At 42.7% G+C, this 22,843-nt stretch overlaps 1 protein-coding gene across 7 annotated transcripts in view; it reads right to left on the bottom strand.

The window, feature by feature from the left end:
* Nucleotides 1-22,843, bottom strand: part of TSPAN4 (tetraspanin 4) — a 504,081-nt gene that overhangs the window by 403,201 nt on the left and 78,037 nt on the right. The window contains exon 1 of one of the 7 annotated variants that reach the window (XM_081922515.1): nucleotides 2,397-2,422. The exons of the other annotated variants lie outside the window; for them this stretch is intronic. The gene's annotated coding sequence lies outside the window, so the exon portion shown is untranslated. Of the gene's footprint in view, nucleotides 1-2,396; nucleotides 2,423-22,843 lie in introns of those variants that run through there. 7 annotated transcript variants of the gene reach the window in all.

The following is a 22,843-nucleotide window of genomic DNA, read 5'->3' on the forward strand; positions in this document are numbered from 1 at the left end:
TTATCAGTGGCTTTATATCACTGGTATTAACTTTTACAAATGAATACAAGGTCTCTCACCAAATCCAAGCAATCGAACACTGGTCCCATAAAAAGCATTTGGTGTCATACTGAGCCAGATGTTTGATCAAGAGCTGGAGAAAACAGTACTTCAGTGGTGCATTCTCTTTTAATTACTATAGAGTTATTTTGCTTAGGATGCACCAGCTCACATATGGCATCCCATCTCCTCAGTCACCTTCTGTGCAATCTACAGATGCCCTCCCCACTCTCCAGCTGTACAGTTGGTCCTGTAAACAGCTGAGGAATGTGATGAGCAAGAGGCCCTTGGAATCTCAACGTGACAGGAGAGGAGGCAGGTAGCAGTAACAAGACCATGGCTGGCAGCAAGGTGAATGCCAACTGTAGCCTCTGAAGCACTTCTTTACTGCCCCTGGAAAACATCAGCCTGTTGAGGGGCCAGAAGGTTGAGCAACTAGCCCTATCCTAGAGAGCACCTGTAGAGATTTTGCCACATCTGTAGCTGTTTCTAGGGAAAAGTCTACTGTTTGGGCAACTGTTTGTGGATGGCATCTGAGTTTGTGGGGACAGCAAACATGCAACTCATGAATGTATAACGTGATTCGCGGTGCACCTGGTTTCTGCTATTTTAGAATTTCTGCTATTTTATATTTATTGGATGGGCTTATTGTATTTTTGTGTTTGCTGTAGTTTTAGGGTTCGCCACTTTGAGGACCTTAGCCAAAAATATTTGGCAGTTTCAGGTGCTAAACTGTAATAGTTTTCAGGGGTTTAGAAAACCAAGGTAGAAACTAGGTAACAGAACGTTCCCAGCCCTTGTTATACAAGGCCAGATTGTTGTCTCTGACATTTTGCCAGGCTGTAAATCAAACAAGCAATGAGGAAACTCAGTAAGATATCCCATAAAGCCTTTTCATTTTATGCAGGAAATTAATGAAGTTAATATGGTGTGTTCTCTGAGAGGACTTAGCTGACTGACAAATCTTTAAGTCCCTTTTGGGAAGAACAGGGAATCTTAGTATCATGAGTGGAATGGCCCTTTAAAGTAGCAGGCAATTTTAAATACACATGAAACACAACATAGGGCTATCTTTGTAGAAACAAATGAATTGAAGGGGGTGAGATTTGAGTGGTGGAAGCACAAGGAAATCCCTCTGTGTCACCCGCCACCCCCAGCAAACTACTCTTCATTCCCCATTGGTAGTTTCCTAGTATAAATCACCACTCTGCATATTGCATCTCTTTGCTAAAACAGCTTTAGGTTAACAATCAGACAACACTGAACAGGAGCAGCCTGAGGGGTCCCCGAGGGCCATACCCCTACCCCACATCCAGGCATTGGACAGAATCCACACTCTCGGATCCCTTTAACAAGATACCCTTAATGAGGAGGGGCAGGTGGAGGCTACAACATCCCCCCCCCCAGCCAAACAAAGCTTACCTAATGTCTAACCTCACAAAGTTGTGACAATTGCTAGGAGGTCAGCGAAAACCAAATGGCTGGAGCCAATTTGCCAAGTGGAAAAAATCCTTCCTGGTCCCAAAATATGGCAGCCAACATTTGTCCATAGCAAGGTCATATCAAGGCAAATCATAAAAAGAGATGGGTGTGTAGAAGATCGGGCAAAGGGACACAAGAGGACAGTCTCCTGGCCGCAATGTGGTTTAAATTTCCCATGGCCACGTCCCCCACCGGTGCTGATTGGACAGTGAGGGCCGCCCCTGGGCTGCGCCTCGCCTGGCATTGGCAACGCAGCTAAACAGTGACAAGGAGGGCGTTGATCTCCACCCCCGGCCAGATCCTGCGGGGGCTGATGCCTGGCAGCAATGCCGCCTACCAAGGTAAGCAGACTATCCTTATGGGTACTTACAAAAATCCCTCACAACTGGCATTTGAAAAATGGTTGCATGCTTTTTTGGGGGGAAAGAACATTGTAAAATATGGGGTTTGATTCTTCTCCAGCATATTCAGTCAGTTTCTACAAGAGCTTCCTTTAAATAGACTAGAAGCTGTACAGTCTGTTCAATTTCTCCATCCCATTGACTTGCATGGGATGGGAAGATAAAATAAACAAGGCTTTTCCCCTCTTCAACCAAATTCCCTCTGTCCACCTCCAATACTCTTGAATAATTATCATCTAATGCTGAAGAGGAAGATGTTCCTGCTGCTCTGCAGAAATGATGATTAATGAATTTCACAGTAAACTTTACCACTGGATATCATTTTTCTATTTAAATTATTATAATACAGAAAGTGAATCTTTGCTTTTCTACTAGCCTTTGACTATTTTAAATGCTGCTCCTTATTTTCTCTCTATTGTGGCACTCCAAGAACGAGAAAGCCCTGGCATATGTGCGCACTTTATAGCAGCTTACCTTGACATCTGTTTGTAATTTAGCCCATACACTGATTCAGTCTCAAGTTGGCTCCTGGAAGACAATGTGGTAAATTTAAGTCGTGGCACCTGAATTCTAGAAGCCTGATTACGGAGGTGTCACTGGCAATATGGCTCTCCACGGATCAGAATTCCAGGAGACAGAGAATGGAAAAATGCTCCTCCATGCCTTTGCATGAAAACGCACATGTGGAGAAAGAACTGTAACTCAGTGGCAGAGGACATTCTCTGCAAGTTGAAGCCCCATGTTCAAACCTTACAGAGTCACTACCAGCTGCTATAGACTAGGTGCGTGTAACCTTTGGCCTTCCAGATGTTGCTGAACTTCTGTTCACCATGCTTGCTGGTGCTGGTGCAAACTGTAGTTCAGCAACATCTGGAAGGTCAAAGGTTACCCACAACACTGACCTAGGTGAACAAATGGTCAATGAGCAAATGGTTTAGCTTAGTATAAGGCAGCTTCCTGTGCCTGCCTTCTTCCACTTCATTGTCACTGACACTCATTTTCTTTTAAAACAGTGGAGCTGGTTATGAAAAAGGACATGCTAAAACGCAGAACTGCCAGGAGTTGTACTGTGCGAGTTTTCTTCAAATCAGCTGCAGCAGCATGTTGTCCCAGCCTTGGCCAGCAAATAGCCCTGAGCTCCCTGCTGCTAATGGATCATAGACCTCTTCTGAAAATGTGCACTGCAAGTCAAAGCCAACTGGGTGGAGCTTCGGCAAGCACATATCCATTACTGTGAGCAGCATGACATTGGCAAGCACACACACAGGCCACACATTAGCCCATGCAGCTTCACTGAACATCACTAAACAAAAGTGATCATAAAACGAATTCTTCCCTGTGTTTTGAAAATGCTCACATAAAAGACTGATAAATTCACTCAACATCTAATTAAAACCCTCCAGAAAGGACTCTAGAGATTGTGGGATTTTCAAGCTCCAGAAAATGTTAATTTTCACTGCGTGGTAGAAAAAAGGAAGGGAGCCCATGACTCACCCTTCGGACATTTTTCGATGGCAGACATTGCTAATTCATATCTACACGAGAGGTTTTCCAGTCTGAAAGCACTACCCCTCCCTTGCTGTGATGCTGTTAGAAAACACAACTGCACGTTTCAGAAATTAAGCCTAATCAGCGTCAGTGTGCCTGTTTCATTCCTTCTCTCACTTTTCATCCTAGAGAAAAAGGTTAAGACATGCAATGTGGGACTTAAACCTACCCCCATCAATAACTGCAGAATCATGGTTAACAGACAAGTCTTGACTATTGACTTTGCCTCCAAATAAAAGACACTGTGTCTAAACTTACAGACAGCCGTCTCTACAGATTTATAAATTATCGATGTGGTCTCCCCTCTGCTGCTACATATTCCGTCACCTTCTAGAGCCAGCCCTTTCCAATATCCTCTTTTGGCTTATTTCTTTCACATTCTACAGCAGCGCCTCCCAATTATATTTACACCTTTTAGCAGAATTTGTGTTTCCAAGAGATAAAGCTCCCAAGACCCACTCACATCAGACTTAGCACGAAAATCAAAACATTTTGGTGATGTTCCAATGAGGACATCACATTAACTTATTGTCTCCTTGTATAGACTGCTATTTGAACCTACTGGTTAGCTCAGTTGGTTAGAGAGCAGCGCTGATGATGCCAAGGTTGCAGGTTCAATCCTCATACAGACCAACTGCATATCCTTGCATTGCAGGGTGTTGGACCAGATGACCCCCAGGGTCCCTTCCAACTCTAGAAGTCTATGAGTCTAAGTACAGTGGTGCCTCGCAAGATGAAATTAATCCGTTCCGCGATTCTCTTCGTCTAGCGGTTTTTTCGTCTTGTGAAGCAAGCCCATTGACAGCTTAGCGGATTGGCGCTACAGTGGTCTAGCGGCTTTTAGCGATCGGCTGTTAAGCGGCTTATCAGCGGATCAGCTGTTAAGCGGCTTAGGAAAAGGGGGGGAGCAAAAAAAAACTGCGGGAACTCACAAGATTTTTTCGTCTTGCGAAGCAACCCCATAGGGAAATTCGTTTTGCGAAGCGCCTCCAAAACGGAAAACCCTTTCATTTAGCAGGTTTTCCGTCTTGCGAGGCGTTCGTCTTGCGGGGCACCACTGTACACACATATTTTTGAATGTAAAGTTTGAAATAAGATTGTTGACAGACTTGAACTATACACCCTGAGGGGTAAAAGAAATGAAAGGCTCCCTTCAAGCATTCTTCCACTCAGAGCTACTGCAGTTTGTACTTTTCCCACATTGCTCAAATAACATCAAAAGCTCCAGGTCACATGGGTGAACCCACAAATGACCGGCACTGTGCTCCTCCCCACCAGCACTGCTGCAAAGGAGCCCCTAGGAGCTGAATGGGCACTGGGGAGGTTGTCTGTGCAAGTCATGCACACTCACCCTTCTCCAGAAGCATTGCTTTCCATTTGCTTGTTGCTGTAGGGCTAGGGAATGTTATGTATGACAGACACCTGGATTCTGCATTGATTTCACAGGCTTCACACCTCTCTGGACACAGCAAAAAATGACAAGATCCATTTATGCCTTACTCTACTTCTGCAACCATAGTTTGCTGAAACTTCTACACGATTGTTTGCTTTGTTACAAGTGGCATATGAATACTTGTCGAAAGAGAAACACACAAAAAGTCTGTGTTTTTTTCAGATACCTCTGGACTCCTCTTACTTTCTACATGTCCAATCAAACTCCATGCAACGAAGGCCCATGAAGAGCCAAGTTGAGTTTCCTAGGGCTAAACAAATGTGTGATGGACAATTCCATAATTCTTTCCTTTTATTATGTTGTTTTAAAATAAAAAGCAGGAGAGGGAAGCTGAAAACACACTCCGGAGTCAGGGAGCTGAGGGAATATTATTGTTCTACTCAAACTTTTCTCTTCTGGCCAGTTGTTGCTGAAAAGTACAGTGGTACCTTGAGTTAAGAACTTAATTCGTTCTGGAGGTCCGTTCTTAACCTGAAACTGTTCCTAACCTGAGGTACCATTTTAGCTAATGGGGGCCTCCTGCCACTGCCGCGCTGCCACGGCGCAATTTCTGTTCTCATCCTGAAGCAAAGTTCTTAATCTGAGGTACTATTTCTGGGTTAGCGGAGTCTGTAACATGAAGCGTCTGTAACATGAAGCATCTGTAACCCGAGGTACCACTGTATCTACTACCTAAGCTGCTTTTCCCCCCGGTTATGAAAGGACACTGAATATACCATTCACTTGAGTGGCAGCCATGGCCTTGTTTCCACCTCTTCCCGGTAGGAAAGGATATCAGTGGATAAATGGCAGGAGCGGGAAGGGCTAAGCAGCTCCTCTCCCTGCCAATCTTCTATTCCTGACTTTCTGCAATTGCTTCCTGTTCAGAAAGAAAGCTGAGGGGAGGAAGAATAATTGACTGCCAGTCATATGAACTTTGACCCTAAGTTGCACCTCAGGATTCTGAGCCCAAGCATTCCATAGCATTAATTACAGCAGATATTTTGAAACATTTTGCGTTTATCTGTCAAAGAAAAACTCTGCATGTTGCAGAGGCCACACACTCACAGTCTACATGGACTGCTGACCAGGCTTATTTGGCCTCGCTGTCATAGTGTGTTGGTGAAATTCTGGTGTAAGATGGATGGGGAAGATGTGACCCTTCTTATATTGCTGGACTACAGCTCCCATCATTCCTGACCATTCGGTCATGTTGGTTGGGAATGATGGAGTTAGAGTCAACACCACCTGGAGAGCCACAGATTCCCAACTCCCACTGTAAGAGATGACCAATGACAGGAGACAAGCTGTCTCTCAAGTAACCTTGTCTGTCATTATGTACATGGGCACTGAAGAACTCTGGATAAGCTTCCTAAAAACCTAAGGGTTCCCCTGAAACACAGTGTGAAGGCCCCTGGACTACAGAACAGTTCTTCAGCAGGAAGCTCAGAGAAACTCAAGATGTGGGTAGACCAATTCAAATCCTCCAACTGTTTTGACTTTGTGTGCATCAGTGCCTTGGAGCTGTGCCTTGGCTGCCATAACTAAATGGTGCATCACCAACGCATGGTTCCATTTAGACTCAAGAGCACAGCCAGCACCATGTCAAAATATTTAGTGATACATGCTATGTAGTGTTTGTGCCCAGTAGTTCCTGGTTTTAATAGGGATATTATTTCACAAAATATTTAAGCCTATCTGGAAGACAGGTTCAGCTCCATGCTGAGAAAAAGTCCTCAAAACTGACGTCTCGTCTTTGCTCTGTTGACATCCATGCTCATGAAAGCAAGCATTCTGGCAGCCAGCGCCCAGAAGGACAGCATGGCTGCAGGCAGCTGTTCTCTCATTCTGCTCTAGCCAAGTAGTACTAGGCTCTCAGTAGTTTCCATCAAACAGCTGGCATCAGGACAGGGCATCGGATAAAAGTACATTCGAAAGAATACAACATGGCCACCAATGAATTATGGGTATCTTCGGAAAGGAAAGAACTCACATTCACGAGGAACCTTCAGATGCAACTTTACAACAGGATTCCCTATACACTCCCCAGGCAGCCACATACTTCTTAAGCAATTGCCTTCCTAGACAATTTCAACTTCACAGTATTATGTCATGCCTGCTTTTAATGCTGCCCTGGTGCATTCTCTTCAGCGACTAAATCTATGCCTGTGATTTACCATAAAAACTGTTGTCTAGCTATAACATCAATATATATATACTGTGTATTTTTTCCCCCTGTAGGTAGGGAACGACTACTTAGCTACTACATACATTTGGAATACTGCTTTCTGGGAAAGACTAATCAGCAGTTGTGACTCTGAAGTGCAGTGGGAGAGTATTCCAGAGCAGTCTTGCACCCTCCTGGGCAGAAAGGAGCTAATTGCTCTGAAACCGACATCCCTCTTTGACAGCACAACACTATTGGACACCGATTAGGAACACACAGAGATCCTGGGGAAATCAGCACAAAAGGACAAGCTCTCTGATGAATGGTTGTATCCAGGACCCACCTGTGAATTCTTAGCATCAAAGAGTTATGTACAAGTAAGAGCACACTCTGCAAATAAGAGAAAAAAATATCCAAAGAGAACCATGTAAGCTCAGCACTCCCTCATCCCTTAAGAACAGTTTGCCTCCTAATTTTACTCACTGAAAGCGATGCTTTTGCCATTCTATAAGCCCAGCAAGACCATTTTTCCTACTTGAGTCTGCATGTTTTGCATCGGACTGCAGGGATAAATAGACTGCTTATCCTGCTTTGCTTATTTTCATGGTGACTTTGTTAAAGATTGATGTTATAACATGCAACTCATACTCTCATTTAGACTAAATCTGATGTGTTTCTAGATTTGTAGTACACTGCTGCAAAACATACTCCTGATGACTGTTAGGTTTTGTTTTTCCTTAAAAGAGTTACAGCCCTGGACTCTCAACAGACACCAAACCCATTTCTGTAGGATCTGTTCAACCAGGGACTTTTCTGGACCTTGGTTGAACAGATTCTATAACTAGAAACATCAAAAATGAAGTCTTGTGCTTGTTCTATACCTCTAACCCAGCCATTCCCAACCTGGGGGTGCCCTCCAGATGTTTCGGACTGCACTTCCAATTGCCCCTGCCCATTGGAGATCCCTTCACGGTCCCTTTCCAGCTGTATAATTCTGATTCTATGACGGGAGTTATAGCTCAAAACACGCAGAGGGCTGCTTTAATTTATGGCACTCTTCTAAGGGTCTAAGGAAGCACTTAGAGCATTCAAGTCCTCCTAGGTCATTTAAAAAACTCTCACTCACAAAACACAGTAAGAATGTCCCCGCTTTAAAGATTTGTTTGTAAATAATGGATTGTTTTTGTTTTTATTCATAAATACTTGCATATTGCAGTACACACACACAGCAAAGCAAAAAAAAATACACCCTAAAATTACAAATCATACACTATTATAGAAGATGTTTCCTTAATTGTGCATAAACACCTGTCAGGGCGCTTGGTGCTCTTGGAGTTGGGGCTCTACTCAATACCACAGGAAAGTGGCTTTTGCCACCCACAGCCTAGGTGTCAGAAATGTCATTCGCCCAGGAGAAATTACTACCACCAAGCAAGCGCTAAAGTCAGTCTTTGTATTCACTGAGCTCACTACAAAAAGTTCCTTCTCTTTGCATGGTTTAGAAAGTGCATTGTAGCTATCCTCTCAGCACTTCACACCAAGATCATTGAGAACTCTGGTTGTCTTTCCCAACACTCACTTTCTAAGTACACGGTCCCTGCTTTGGTAAGGAAAATTACTCGGGGTCTTATTGGCTGTGCCCCCCAACAAGAAATGTATTCAACGTCTCGGGCAAAATCAACAGCGTGCACACTAGCAGCAAAGAAGACTGTCTCCCATTTCCAATCTGTCATACCAGGCAGCTAGACAAATGTTATAACAGCTCCCGTCACAGGAAATGAACTTGTCAGTGTCTCCTGAAAGCTGAAACCCAGGGCGGCTCAGTCTCACAAAGCTGCAAGTCAACTCCCAACCTTCTCCCACACATGGAGGCTGGAGCTGCAGGGATGAGTGTGGGTAAGTGCTGGCCCCACCGCTGGGCAGACTGAGGGCGATGATAAAGGACAAGGATAAGCAGCAAAGGGGGTAGGACACAGGCCACTGAAGCTAGCCTGGTGCCGTCAGTCAGGTACGGTGGAGGACACTGTCCTGCTGCCAGTGTTGACGTGAGAATTCACAGTCTTAGGCCAGTCACCTTCTGCATAAGGAACAGGAAGGGGTGGGAGTTCATCCTTCACCTTAGGCAAGGAAATGTTTTGGGTCAGCCCAGACTAGGGACTATCCTGGTAGTTGCTCCACAGAGGGCAGCAGCAGCAGCACATTCACCATGAGAAGCAAGGGCAGACAAAATGCAGAAGCCTGGGCACAGAATGGCTCTTTAAATAACTTTCTGTACATCATGTGAAGCCCACAAAACTGGACTCCAGGTTATGTCCTCCACCACCACACGTTCCTACAATCATGAAACTTACAAGACTGGGGATATCGCTGCAAATCTGAGCATACATGTGGAAAATAAATGAATAAAGATTACTCCCAAAGGTTGCGTAAAATATGGGGTGGGTGGTGGTCATGTGTATATATATATATATATATATACTTCCAGCATTGTATGTTTAAAGGCATTGCTATTGCTATTCCACTCTAAATACTCTTCTTTAAAAAAAAAAAAACAAGAGCAGCTCGTTTTTTCCTTCTCCTTGAACCAAGTTTTATTTATTTATTTAAAAATAAACTGCATATCGTTTAATATACATGATCCATACATTCTATTTAAAGCGTGTATGTCTATATCTTTGTTAAGGACTAAACAACCAGTTTTATGCAGTCTTGTGACTATCAAGACGTTTTACCTACTAAAATAATTAGCCTGTTTCCTTTGATTGCTTTAAGTGTTTTGATTATAGGGTACTGACAACGGGGACTATAATTTTTATATTTAAGCACAGTACCTAGCAAAGAGACTTATTTCATTTGGCTCTTCCAGGTACTATGACAGCGCTAATTAATAAGTCACTGGAAGGGAAGAGAAAAGAAAAAACTGTTTTAACTGGATGTGTTGACAGGAAACGTACTTCTTGTAGAATCACCAAGTGCAAGAAAGACAATGTTAGAGAATTCCTAAAAAGGCAAGTGCCAGGGTAAGGAATGCAGCATTGCCTTTCAGCCAATCCATTTCAGCTGGTGAATTTCATGTTTTGTTTATTTTTTCTACCTGCTTTTCCATTGTCAAGGCTTGTTGAACACATGCTACCATGACTCAAAATCCTAGGCAAGGAGCTGAGATGCTAAGAGCAAAAAATGATCACACCATGAAGACTAATAAACAAAAACTTCTAATACAGGCAACCATTATTTGACAAGAGTTCTGTAAATTTGTACTTTTTACTGGAAATCATATCAACGTTAACCCTTTCATGAATATCTATGTAACAAAATACTACAATAGTTATAAGCAGTGGTCACTGTTGCCTTTAAGAGAGTCAAAAAGTGTCACCTCACCTAATACTGGAGGAGCTGTTATTATTTAGACAAAAAGGTATTCAGTGTCAAGACACAAACCTGGCTCTTAATTTCCTGGCTGCCACCACAAATAGAGTAGTATGCAAAGTACTGTAACATAATTTTTCTCGCCTAACAGCAAAAAGTACACAGACTCACAAAAGTTTTCCTGTGGCTAAACTCCAACAGATATTTTTTTCAGAAGGATAGTTACAATGCTATTTTACTAGAAAAAGAGGTGCCAGAACTCACCATGAATGCCTCCCTTGGTCTCTTATATTGGCAATGATGCCCACCTGAGAGGTGCCAGAACTGGGTTCTGGCTGGTTGAAAAAGCCATGGATAGTTATATAGATGGCACTAAGTAATATAATGAATAACGTCCTCTACAGCTGTTTTGCAAAATACACAGAAATGCTGTGCCCAATAGTAGTCATCCAGAAAGGCAAAGGGCATGACACTAAGCCTCAACTCTGTAAAAGCAATTCTATGTGGAATTGAATTAATTAACTCCAAACAGTTAGCTTTCTGATGATACATGGATACAGCCTAGAACATCTGAAAGAATGTACTGTACAGTGTATCTGTCCAGGAAGTATGCACATACACAAAATGCTTTAACTGTTATATGGACATTGACTGGATCCTAGTCAGCTCACTACAAAGTTATCCAGCAGGTATATGTAAAACAGTAGCTTGCTTTTGAGAATTTAAGAGTGAGCAATAAACTACAGAGACTAAACATGAAGATGGCAGCAGAGGCGGTTTTAGGGTAGTGCAACTGGTGCAGTCGCATTGGGTGGCACACTGCAGGGGCTGATACAACAAAGCTGTAGAATGGAGCGCAAGAAGCAGGAGACGCCAAATTTTAGCATCACACAGGGTGCCACTGAAATTTGAGAGCTCAGAGTCCGCCACTGATGGCAGAATGAGCATTCTGTTATGAAGATGTAAGAGCCAAAATTGTAGTCTAGCTTGGACCCACTTCTGCATGGACATATGCAGAAGGAATATGAACAAGTAGGGCCAGTACTTTCTCCAAGTCCTGGAAGAATGATCAGTTGAGATCCCAAAGCTTTACACCATATTTTCATACGTTGTCATTCGTATGTCATACGTGTGGAGGAAAACCTTAAACACGTTGCAGAGCTCAGCAGAGTTCCCAAAAAAATAGACCAGAGGCAATAGTACTTCATTCAGCAGAGCTTTACTTGTGCTGAAGGCAAATGTAGCGTAATGGTTATCAGATCCAATACAATAAGGATTGGCTCAGTCTATACAAAAATCCAGTTGCAGCACTTATAAAATTAACTCATAAAAAGACTAAACATCCTATGTACAGAAACACTGCCATGGGTACCAATGGTGGGGCATTTTGTGAAAAATCAGTTACCGCTGTCATTAAACAAATGACTTGCCTGCACAATAATATCCTGCTTTTCTGATTCAGCACTTTGGGCTAAGTCAGAAGTATGGTAAATTCCTATAAGAGAAGTTAAGGTACTTGGGTAAAGTTCCCACATCACTACAACAGAGCCTCCTGTACAGATCCTGCACAGATCCTGTTGCTCCAATCCATGCAGACACATGGGGAAACAGCACAGGCTTGATTGGAGAGGTTAGATACACCATAAAGAGCATACATAACTGCTGTCAAAACATCATGAAGCTACATCTTTTATGCCCACAGTCATCAGATGGAGCTCAAGTTTATCATAAAAATTATTCCAATATATACATTCTGGCCACATATATGGGTGTTCAGTCTCTTACTTCTATACAGACATGAATACGATTGCACTGTAAGTCCTCTGGATTTAAGTGAGGCATACTCCCAGGAAAGTGGGTATAGAATCGCAGCCTCAGGTAGTTTTAGGATATTGCAGAAAAACTAGCTTTCTGTTACTTCCTGGGAACAAGATCCTATCCAGCACCTCTTACAACCCACTTTCCTTCATGTGTTCAGTCTTCAGTGCCCGGCTCTTTCTCCTTTTTGCACTGAAATCTCTCCCAGATTTTTAGGACAATTGCTGCCATTAAATTTGTACTGCTAGCACTCTGCTGTGCTGCAAATGTTATCTCCAAATTGCTTGGTTAATACTTGCTTGTTAAAACCTACTCACACAGCTCTAATGAAAACAAAATGCCTTTCAATGTTTTACAAGGACAGGATGTGCTTTCAAAACGACCATAAAAAGTGTAATTTTATGTCACTCAGCACTCCCTCAGTATCTGCCACAAAATTTGGAAAGAGAGGGGAGAAAATCAGCATACCATTAAAGAACAGGGCACATGAAGCCATATTTATACAGGACAGATTCACTTAAATAATTACATGCTTATGTCAACCTAGACCTGCACAACTTGAGTTTAAACCTCTTCTGAACAACTGATTTCAAGCTGAGGATATATTGAAGAATTTTCCAATGCTACATTCCTAGCATTGGAATGTAATAAATGTAATAAAATGCAAACACGGTTATTAGGATACGTTAATAAATGAAACCAAATTCTAGCCATCACTTAACAATAAAGTTGTGAAGCAGAGATGTGAATGAAAAAAACCTTCCCAGATCCATGCAGCAATACCCTGGGTGAACAGAAGTCTTCTGCTGCTACTGAAAAGACCAGGAAAATGGTGCTAGGCAACCCTCCTTAGGAAAGGTATTCCATAGCTAGAATGCAGCGGTCAACATCTTGATTGGCTGGAAGAACCAATGTAGGACAGAGTGTTGGTGCCAAATTGCTTCTGCCTCTTGTTCCTTCATGCCAGACTAGCATACTCAGCCAAATGAGGTTAAAGATTCACATATGACCTTCCTTGGTTAAAAAGAAGAAGGGCAAGAGAAAATATGTCAGCAAAACTACCCATGCATTTCTGGAAGATCCCACCAAGCCTGGAGTCAACACCAAATGAGGGGGCCATGTCCCCCATTAGGACTCGCTAGGGCTGGTATTAGCATATTGTGTGTATGTGTATATATATATATATATGGGAAAGCCGAGCTGGACGATGGTCACCACAGACATGATTCTGGCTGCACACTGCCTGTAAGAAATACAAATCTGAACTTTCTGCCCCAGCGTTTTGCTGCAATGGAACTTGGGGGATATTGTTAAGAAGAATAGCTCCCTTTGTCTTTTGAAATGACACTGAAATGCTAGTTGCATTTCTATAGTCTGTAATGAGATTGGTTACAATGTAGGTTTCACTTTACATCCCAACAAAGCAATGCAATACAAATAGCAAGAAAGAGGCTGAAAGTGACATTTAAGGGTGTCATATCTGCAAACGGCCAAGGTTGCAAACCTATGTACATTACTCAGGAGTGAGATCCACTAAACTGACAGCCTCATCCAAGGTTATGGGCCACTGCAGTTAAGAATCGATGGTGGCAGTGATATTGAATGCTGCTTCCCAGGCATCTTAGCAACTGTTTTTAATGCTACAGAAACCCAAGTGCACCAGTGAGAGTAGGGATGCAGCCTTGCAGTTATTTCTCTCTGAAATTCTGCTTAAACTAATTCCTGCAAAATGTAATAACCCCATGACCAACAAACCCAGGAGGAGAGAGAGAGAGAGAGAGAGAGAGAGAGAGAGAGAGAGAGAAGAGGGTATGTTAATAACAAAGAAAAGCCTGGAACTCTCTTTTATCTTAAAAAAACACTCTCTCTCTCTCTCTCTCTCTCTCTCTCTCTCTCTCTCTCTCTCTCACACACACACACACACACACACACTCAAACATACACCCCTTAGTCAGATTAGCAATATTAACACAATCGGGGACAAAAATAGATTTCAAGCCAAAACAAAAAGCTCAACAGAATCAGGATTTAACAAAATCGTAAGATGAGATGGGATTGCAAGCCTTAGTGGAGACAGATTTCACATGCTCATTTTTCGAAACTGTGATATCATGTTTTATCCAACATCAGCTACCACAGAAAGAGCTTCAGTAATCAGGTATCAGTAATGGACACAAACGCCCCCTCCAACTCTTCTCCCCTTTTTTCTTCCTAATGTAACCCTAATGTCTCAACAAATGAAACTGACTTATGGAAAATGTAACTTGAAAAAAAAGATATTGTGCATACCTTTGTAAACCAAGAAAACTTTAATATTTTTTAAAAAAAGAAAAAAGGAATGGACACAAACTTTTCAAAGTACAAACCCACCACCTGCAGGTGGGAAGTGCACCTGGGAACTGCAGGTGGTATGAGGAGCCAAGAGTTGTTAGGAGATCCTTGTTTTCCCACACAAATCTACAATTCCCAGACTGGATTAACAGTCGCTTCCTCCTCTCAGGGAACTCTAGGAGCCGTAGCTCTGTAAGAGGAACTGGGGTCTTCTGGAAACTTTCCGAAACCTGAACTACAGTTTCCAGGAGTCTTTTGGGAAGCCACAACTGTTTAAAGTGACATGATGCTGCTTTAAACGTATAATCCATTACAAATAATCAGGGCCAGATTTAGGTTTGATGAGGCCCTAAACTACTGAAGGTAATGGGGCCCTTTATATGTCCAGCTGTCCTTTGTCAACAACAGATTGTTGCTGGTTTTTGTGCTGAATATATGCTATATGGTAATTTATGGACCTAACAGGTATCTAAAGCCATTTTATTTTATTATTTTATTTTATTTTATTTTAGAAATGTACGTCCAGTGTTTTTCCATTTAAATTTTTTTGGGGCCCCCAAGAGAGTGGGGCCCTAAGCTATAGCTTGTTTAGCTTATATGTAAATCTGGCACTGCCAATAATATATAACAGAGCCTAAGCTGCACAACTCAGATTCCTGCAGCATGGTTGCTGAGCTCACTGACTGACTTTCTGTACCAAAGGCAAAAATCTAAAAATCATAAGAAGTCTGATTCAAAGCTTATTGAATTCAAAAGTATTCTTTCCATGGGCTTGAAACTAGGAATGTGTGTGGTCTGTGTGTGTATAAATTGTTCAGTGTTCTAACCACTAAGAAAAATGTTGTTATCGGAGAGAAAAACAATTAGAAGCCCTAACACTGCTGGCGGGGGATGTATTCAAGCACCCACACTTTTCAAATGGTTTTTTCAGCTGGATATTAAATAATGAACAGCATCATACATCACTAAACAGTAGGCAGGTGTTTTTCCTAAAAAGTTATTAAGTATTGGAAGTTCCATCCCGAGCTGCATATATTATAGGATGGGATTAGTATCTAATGGCAAATCATCTGTGCTCCTGGACCCTGAGGCCTATAAGTTGTGCCAATGATCTAGCACATATTTTCACAGCTTACTACCCAGAAGGTTGTCCATTGACCCAGACTGCCCAAAGCCTAGAGAAAAATTTATTCATATGCAGGTGTCTCGCATTCAGTGCAATTCTCCCAGCCTTAGCCAGAGGTTGGTCAGGGAGGGGGAACCGCTCAGTGGCAAAGCACTTATTTTGCATATGGAGGGTCAAATGGCATATCCACTTGAAAATATTTATATAACAGTGAAAGGCATCTCACTGCACGAGACTCTGGAGATCTACTGCCAATTGAAATAGGCTGGATGGACAAACAGTCTGACCTTGTATAAGGCAGCTTCCTGTGTCCCCATTCTGAAGACCAATACAACTGTCTCGGTGGCATCTTGGACGGGCAGTTATAATGCCAGAGGAAGCCACAGCAGCAGCCACCTTCCCAAAAGCTCCAGGGCCTATTTTCTGGGTATTACACAGCTGAGGATCCTCTAGTTTTCACACCTTCCAGTGGGGAGCCATGCTTGATAACGCTGAACCATATATTTAAGTCCAACACAGGGTAGGCAAACTAAGACCCGGGGGCCGGATGCGGCCCAATTGCCTTCTCAATCCGGCCCGCGGACGGTCCGGGAATCAGTGTGTTTTTACATGAGTAGAATGTGTCCTTTTATTTAAAATGCATCTCTGGGTTATTTGTGGGGCCTGCCTGGTGTTTTTACAGGAGCAGAATGTGTGCTTTTATTTAAAATGCATCTCTGAGTTATTTGTGGGGCATAGGAATTCGTTCATTCCCCTCCCAAAAAAATAGTCCGGCCCCCCACATGCTCTGAGGGACAGTGGACCAGCTCATGGCTGAAAAAGGTTGCTGATCTCTGGTCCAACATATATCCAACCAACGTCTGCCAGCCTCACCACACAGAGAAATGCTACCATGCTATTTTAATCCCCAAACCCAAACTCTCCTCTTCATCTCACCCCCCCCCCCAAAGAAAAATGGGAAGAGGGCAGGGCGCTGGGGCAGAAATCTAGAATAGGCAATGGATGATTGAGACTTCCCTTGCTTGCAAAGATGTTACAGGAATGGCTTTGAGACCCAGGCTGCTCCAGGCTGCAAGAGTCATAGCTGCCCATAGTCAGGTCAGTCCTTTTTGGCTCGGGTCTGGGATAGAAAACCTGGACCAGCAAGTGCCTCACTACTCAGCTATTCCAGAAGGCCACATAAAAAGGGAACAGAAGTCAACTGGCAAACTGCTGGTTACTGAACTGCATATTGTCCTATGATAAAAGACTGCCAAGCCAAATGCCTTCTGAACAGCACAAAAGTCTTTGTTTTCCCCTTGTACTCCACCTCTTCTCCAAGGAGCTCAAGGTATTGTACGTGCCTCTCCCCCCCAATAATTTATTCCCCACAACAACCCTGTGAGGTAGGTTAGGGTGAGAGTCAGTGACTGTCCCAAGGTCACCCAGTGAGCTTCGTAGCCAAGTAGGGATTTGAACCCTGCTCTTCCAAGTCCTCATCCAGCACTTAAAGCACTACACCACACTGGCTCCTCCCTATGAACAGATGAAGTTTGGAAAAGTTTAAGAATGAAATGCACATTCTCTCAAAGAATAAGTATTCCTTTTTACACTCCTTTAGAACCATTCTGGGGCATGTTCCACAAGGCAGAGAGAACACCTTCTTCCTCAGATTAATCTCTCTCTCTTCTGTTAACACCTCCTGTGTAAGATCAATACATGAGGTCCCAGTCAAGTCAAAATTGCCTTTTTCCTCTGGAGACCAAAATGGCCTTTCAAGAGGCATAATAGATTTTATCTTTAGAAGCCATTTTAGCTGCACAGGTGGTTCCCAGATTTCTACTGTATTACAATATAAATCTGTTGGTCATCAGCAGGGAAATGTGTATAAAGTCAGAGTCTCTTTTTCTCTCTCTCCAGAAGAAGTTCAAGTGGGCTGAAGAAAGAAAGAAAGAAAGAAAGAAAGAAAGAAAGAAAGAAAGAAAGAAAGAAAGAAAGATGGATAGATTTAAGTGAAACAAGTCTTTTATGTTGTGTTATAAATTGCTACTAAAAATTAGGCTACTACAAATGTTAAGGACAGGCTCACATTTATATTACTTATTCGTTTATCTATAGTACTACGATTCCAGCATAGATTTTGAAATGGTTTAAAAAGCAGAAAGGGACGCGGGTGGCGCTGTGGGTAAAAGCCTCAGCGCCTAGGGCTTGCCGATCGAAAGGTCGGCGGTTCGAATCCCCGCGGCAGGGTGCGCTCCCGTTGCTCGGTCCCAGCGCCTGCCAACCTAGCAGTTCGAAAGCACCCTTGGGTGCAAGTAGATAAATAGGGACCGCTTTCTAGCGGGAAGGTAAACGGCGTTTCCGTGTGCAGCTCTGGCTTGCCAGAGCAGCGATGTCACGCTGGCCATGTGACCCGGAAGTGTCTTCGGACAGCGCTGGCCCCTGGCCTCTTGAGTGAGATAGGCACACAACCCCAGAGTCTGGCAAGACTGGCCCGTACGGGCAGGGGTACCTTTACCTTTACCTTAAAAAGCAGAAAACTCAAGGTACACAAAACCATTAAAATCTAAATATCCATAATTAAAGCATTACCATTAAGTCAATACAGAAACTGAAGGACAGGATATTCAGATCAAGAAATCAAGGGGATGCCAGTGGAAACAGGTACGTCTTCAGAAGCTGTCAGAATGCCGATACAGATGGGCCCTCTCTGATGCCACTGGGGGAAACGCCTGCCTCTGCATTACTACGTACACACTGATAATCATCAGGCCATGACAGAGTTAATTGGGTTCCATTTGCTACATTAACACTCTTGCCAGGTGGTGATGGGCAAGTTGGTCTTTCAGGTAACCTAGTCCAGAGATGTTTGCGCCTTTATATGGAAGCAACAATACCTTAAAACTGGCTTGGTAGCTTATAGGCAGTCAATGAAGATCCCTCCATACTGGCATAAGGCAAGGGGCCTGATCTTGACATGCCTAGTAAGGGGCACCACTCATCATCCAGACTGTAACATTCTCACCAGATGTAGCCTCCCCTGCACCTACTGGAGTCTCAACATGAAGTTACCAGTGCAAAAAACACAGTAGCCAAGTTATCCCTGTCCAGGAAAGATTGGAGTTGATGCACCAGCTAAAGCTGGTGGTAGAAATTCTGCCATGGAGGCCACCTGGGTGTCCATGAACTAAGATGATCCCAAGAGGACCCCTAAACTGCACTCCTGTTCCTTCAGAGGGAGTGCAACTCCATTTATAACTAGCAAATATCCCAAATTCCCTGGGAATCAATCACCCATAGTGTCTTTGTCTTAGAAGGACTCAGTCTATGGATGTCCCAAATCTCCTCATGACTGCTTTCATTGGCCTCGTGTTAAATAGCACTGGGGATAAATAGTGCCTCATGGGACCTTGCAGCTAATTTACCACAGTACCGACATAGTCCTCCAATGCTATTTACTGAGACCAGCCCTGCGAGTAGAAGTGGAACCACCATAAAACAGACCCTCCAACCGTCAACACATAGTCAATGGTATCAAAAGTCACTGAGAGATCCAGCAGGGCCATACTTCCTTTGCCTCTCCCATGGGGAAGGTAATCTGTCTGGGCAACAAAGGCCAATTTCATGAGAAAACCAACTGGGCCTGAACCCAGATTGGAATGGCTCAAGATAATCGGTCTCTTCCAAGAGTAAATGCAGCTAAACCACCACCCTGAATGCCTTGAAAGACCACAGTATACATACTGCTGGATGCCACCCCAATCTCCAAGCATAGGTACCTCATGAAATCATAGAGTTGAAAGGGACCCTGAGGATCATCTAGTCCAACCTCCTGCAATGCAAGCACTGGTGTTAAGTTCACGGCATGTAATGCCTTAAAAGAGAACATAATGAAAATGATTTACAGGTGGTACATGACCCCAGTCAAGCTTGCAAAAATTTACCATTTGCCCAATAATAAATGCTGGAAATGTAATGAGACTGAAGGTACCTTTTACCACCTTTGGTGGACCTGCCCAAAGATTAAAGCCTTTTGGGAAATGATCTATAATGAAATTAAGAAGGTCCTTAAGTGGACTTTTCCTAAGAAACCTGAGGCTTTTCTCCTGGGCATGGTTGGCCAATTGGTGTCAAAGAAGGATAGGACATTTTTTATGTATGCTACTACAGCAGCAAGAATTCTTCTGGCAAAGTATTGGAAGATGCAAGAACTACCTACTCTGGAAGAATGGCAGACAAAGGTGACAGACTTCATGGGACTAGCAGAGATGACCGGCAGAATCCGAGACCAGGGGAAAGAGACAGTGGAAGAGGACTGGAAGAAATTTAAAACATATCTTAAAAACTGTTGTAAAATTGAGGAGTGTTGAGATGTCAAGGGGTAAGAAGTAGAGAATTACAGCTGTAACTAATAAGTTTAAGGGAATTTAATGAAAGGGAACTAATAGATAAATTGACCAAAGGGTTGATAAGAATTGTGGAATAAGGATGCAGCGAAAGGGAGGTATGGGGAAGTCGGTATATGTTTAATGTTGTGTATGTTTTTGTTTTGTGTTGTGTTTGTTTTTTATTATGTGTTTGAAAAATGAATAAAAAATTTAAAAAAAAACAACCTCCTGCAATGCAAGAATATGCCGCTTTTCCTTATGAGACCAAACATACAACTTTGGCATAAATGCAGTGCGAGATTCCAGGGGTCCTAAGCACTTAACCAGGGTTTGTGTTTCCTTTTGGAATGAGGCACAGCAGAGATTGTGGTGTCTTTAGGATATATGGTTTATTTACACATATGTATAACCTGAGACTGCGATGGAGGGGTTGATAGAATCAACACCCCAAGAGGGTCTTGTTCCTCCGATAAACGCAGCCTTAGATTCAAACAAATGTCAAACATTGTTTACCATTTGCCCAATAATAAATGCTGGAAATGTAATGAGACTGAAGGTACCTTTTACCACCTTTGGTGGACCTGCCCAAAGATTAAAGCCTTTTGGGAAATGATCTATAATGAAATTAAGAAAGTCCTTAAGTGGATGTTTCCTAAGAAACCGGAGGCTTTTCTCCTGGGCATGGTCGGCCAATTGGTGTCAAAGAAGGATAGGACATTTTTTATGTATGCTACTACAGCAGCAAGAATTCTTCTGGCAAAGTATTGGAAGATGCAAGAACTACCTACTCTGGAAGAATGGCAGACAAAGGTGACAGACTTTATGGGATTGGCTGAGATGACCGGCAGAATCCGCGACCAGGGGAAAGAGACAGTGGAAGAAGATTGGAAAAAATTCAAAATATATCTTAAAAATTGTTGTAAAATTGAGGAGTGTTAAGATGTCAAGGGGTAAGAACTAGAGAATTACAGCTGTAACTAATAAGTTTAAGGAAAATTAATGGAAGGGAACTAGTAGACAAACTGACTAATGGGTTGCTAAAGAACTGTAAAACAAGGATGCAGCGAAAGGGAGGTATGGGGAAGTCGAAGGAAAGAAGGTGCATGAAAATAACATTATGATTTAAATATTTTGTATGTATTTGTTTTTTCTGTTTTGTTTGTGTATTTTTATTATGTGTTTAAAAAATGAATAAAGATTATTTAAAAAAAAAACAAATGTCAAACATTGGTCTTTGACTCTCTCCAGCTTGCTGCTTTACTTCTAGGTCACATCACTGCCCCAAACTCTACTCTACTCTACTCTCCGCTTTGGCTTTGTTGTTCTCACTACCTGCGAGTTAAGGAAGGGAACCCCACGCATTTGCCATCCCTTGATCCCCATCACTTCAACAGGAAACTAGCTTGACTTGATCAGCTTTTAACATTTATTTGATTCAGGGTTTAGAGGGGCCTGGCACCCCCCACCAAACTCATAACAATACCTGAATTATGAAGCAACTTTTGGGAGACTCCAGCACAGAATGTTAGCAGTTTTCTGCTCTTAGTACTTCATTCTGCTGATGCGTTTCTTTGTACAGTGGTATCTTGGTTCTCAAACGTCTTGGTACTCAAATGCTTTGGTTCTCAAACGCTGAAAATCCAGAAGTGTGTGTTCCAGTTTTCGAACGCTTTTCAGAAGTCGAATGTCCGATGCGGCTGTCAGCTATTGTTTCTGGGGTGCCTGCGCCAATCAGAAGCTGCGCCTTGGTTTTTGAACATTTCAGAAGTCAAAAGGACTTCCAGAACGGATTAAGTTTGGCAGTTTTGTTTTTACTAATAATTTAGCATTTTTGTTTTTGAGGCTTTTTCAGTTAATTTGTTTTTGTGACTGCGTGGAACCCAGTTTAGCTATTGATTTATTGATTGTGTGACTGCGGAAATGGATTAAAGCCCCACATCCAAACAATGACTATCATCAGTGCAGATAAGAAGAAGAAGAAAAAATAATTTTTATCATCTACAATACTGTCTTATTTATTTTATAGTACAGTACATCGATTATTGCTTTCATTTTATGGATCAATGGTCTCGTTAAGATAGTAAAATTGATGTTAAATTGCTGTCTTAGGGGTTGTTTTAAAAAGTCTGGAATGGATTAATCCGTTTTGCATTACTTTCTATGGGAAAGTGCATCTTGGTTTTGGAACGCTTTGGTTTTGGAACGGACTTCCGGAACGGATTAAGTTTGAGAAACAAGGTACCACTGTAATATTAAAATGAGTACAAGGATGGAATACCATGTTGACTCATGCCATCTGACGCAAGAAGTCAAAAAATTTAAAGTGGCAGTGGCTCTCAAGCCCACGTTTTTCAGAACCAGGTGCCTTTTGAGAAGAGGAGCAAAAACCCGCCGAATAGCTGATACCCCTCAGTTGCAACTACTACTCTGGCCAGATTGAAAAACTGGAGTGTTTTCCCTCTTCCATTTGTCTGGCTGCATCCAGTGTTCTGCTTTGAGAGCAGTCACTTGTTGCAGTAACTACAGGTATATTAAACCAGCCTTCTACCCACAGAAGCTACTAGCTTCCTGGGGGCTAGCAGAAGAGCACAGAGCGCTCTGCTCTTCCTTCAGCAGCCTGGTGCATTTCTGTGCCCGGCACAGAATAAGTAGCTCCTCTCAAAGGAGGGTTGTTGCAATGTAATTCATTGTTGTTTATAGCTGCACACTAAGTGCTTAAATAGAAGTCTGCAAATAAGTATCTACAGCTAGACTCAAGGCTTT

Source organism: Podarcis melisellensis (genome assembly GCF_964234715.1).
Source record: "Podarcis melisellensis genome assembly, chromosome: 1".
NCBI lineage: Eukaryota > Metazoa > Chordata > Lepidosauria > Squamata > Lacertidae > Podarcis > Podarcis melisellensis.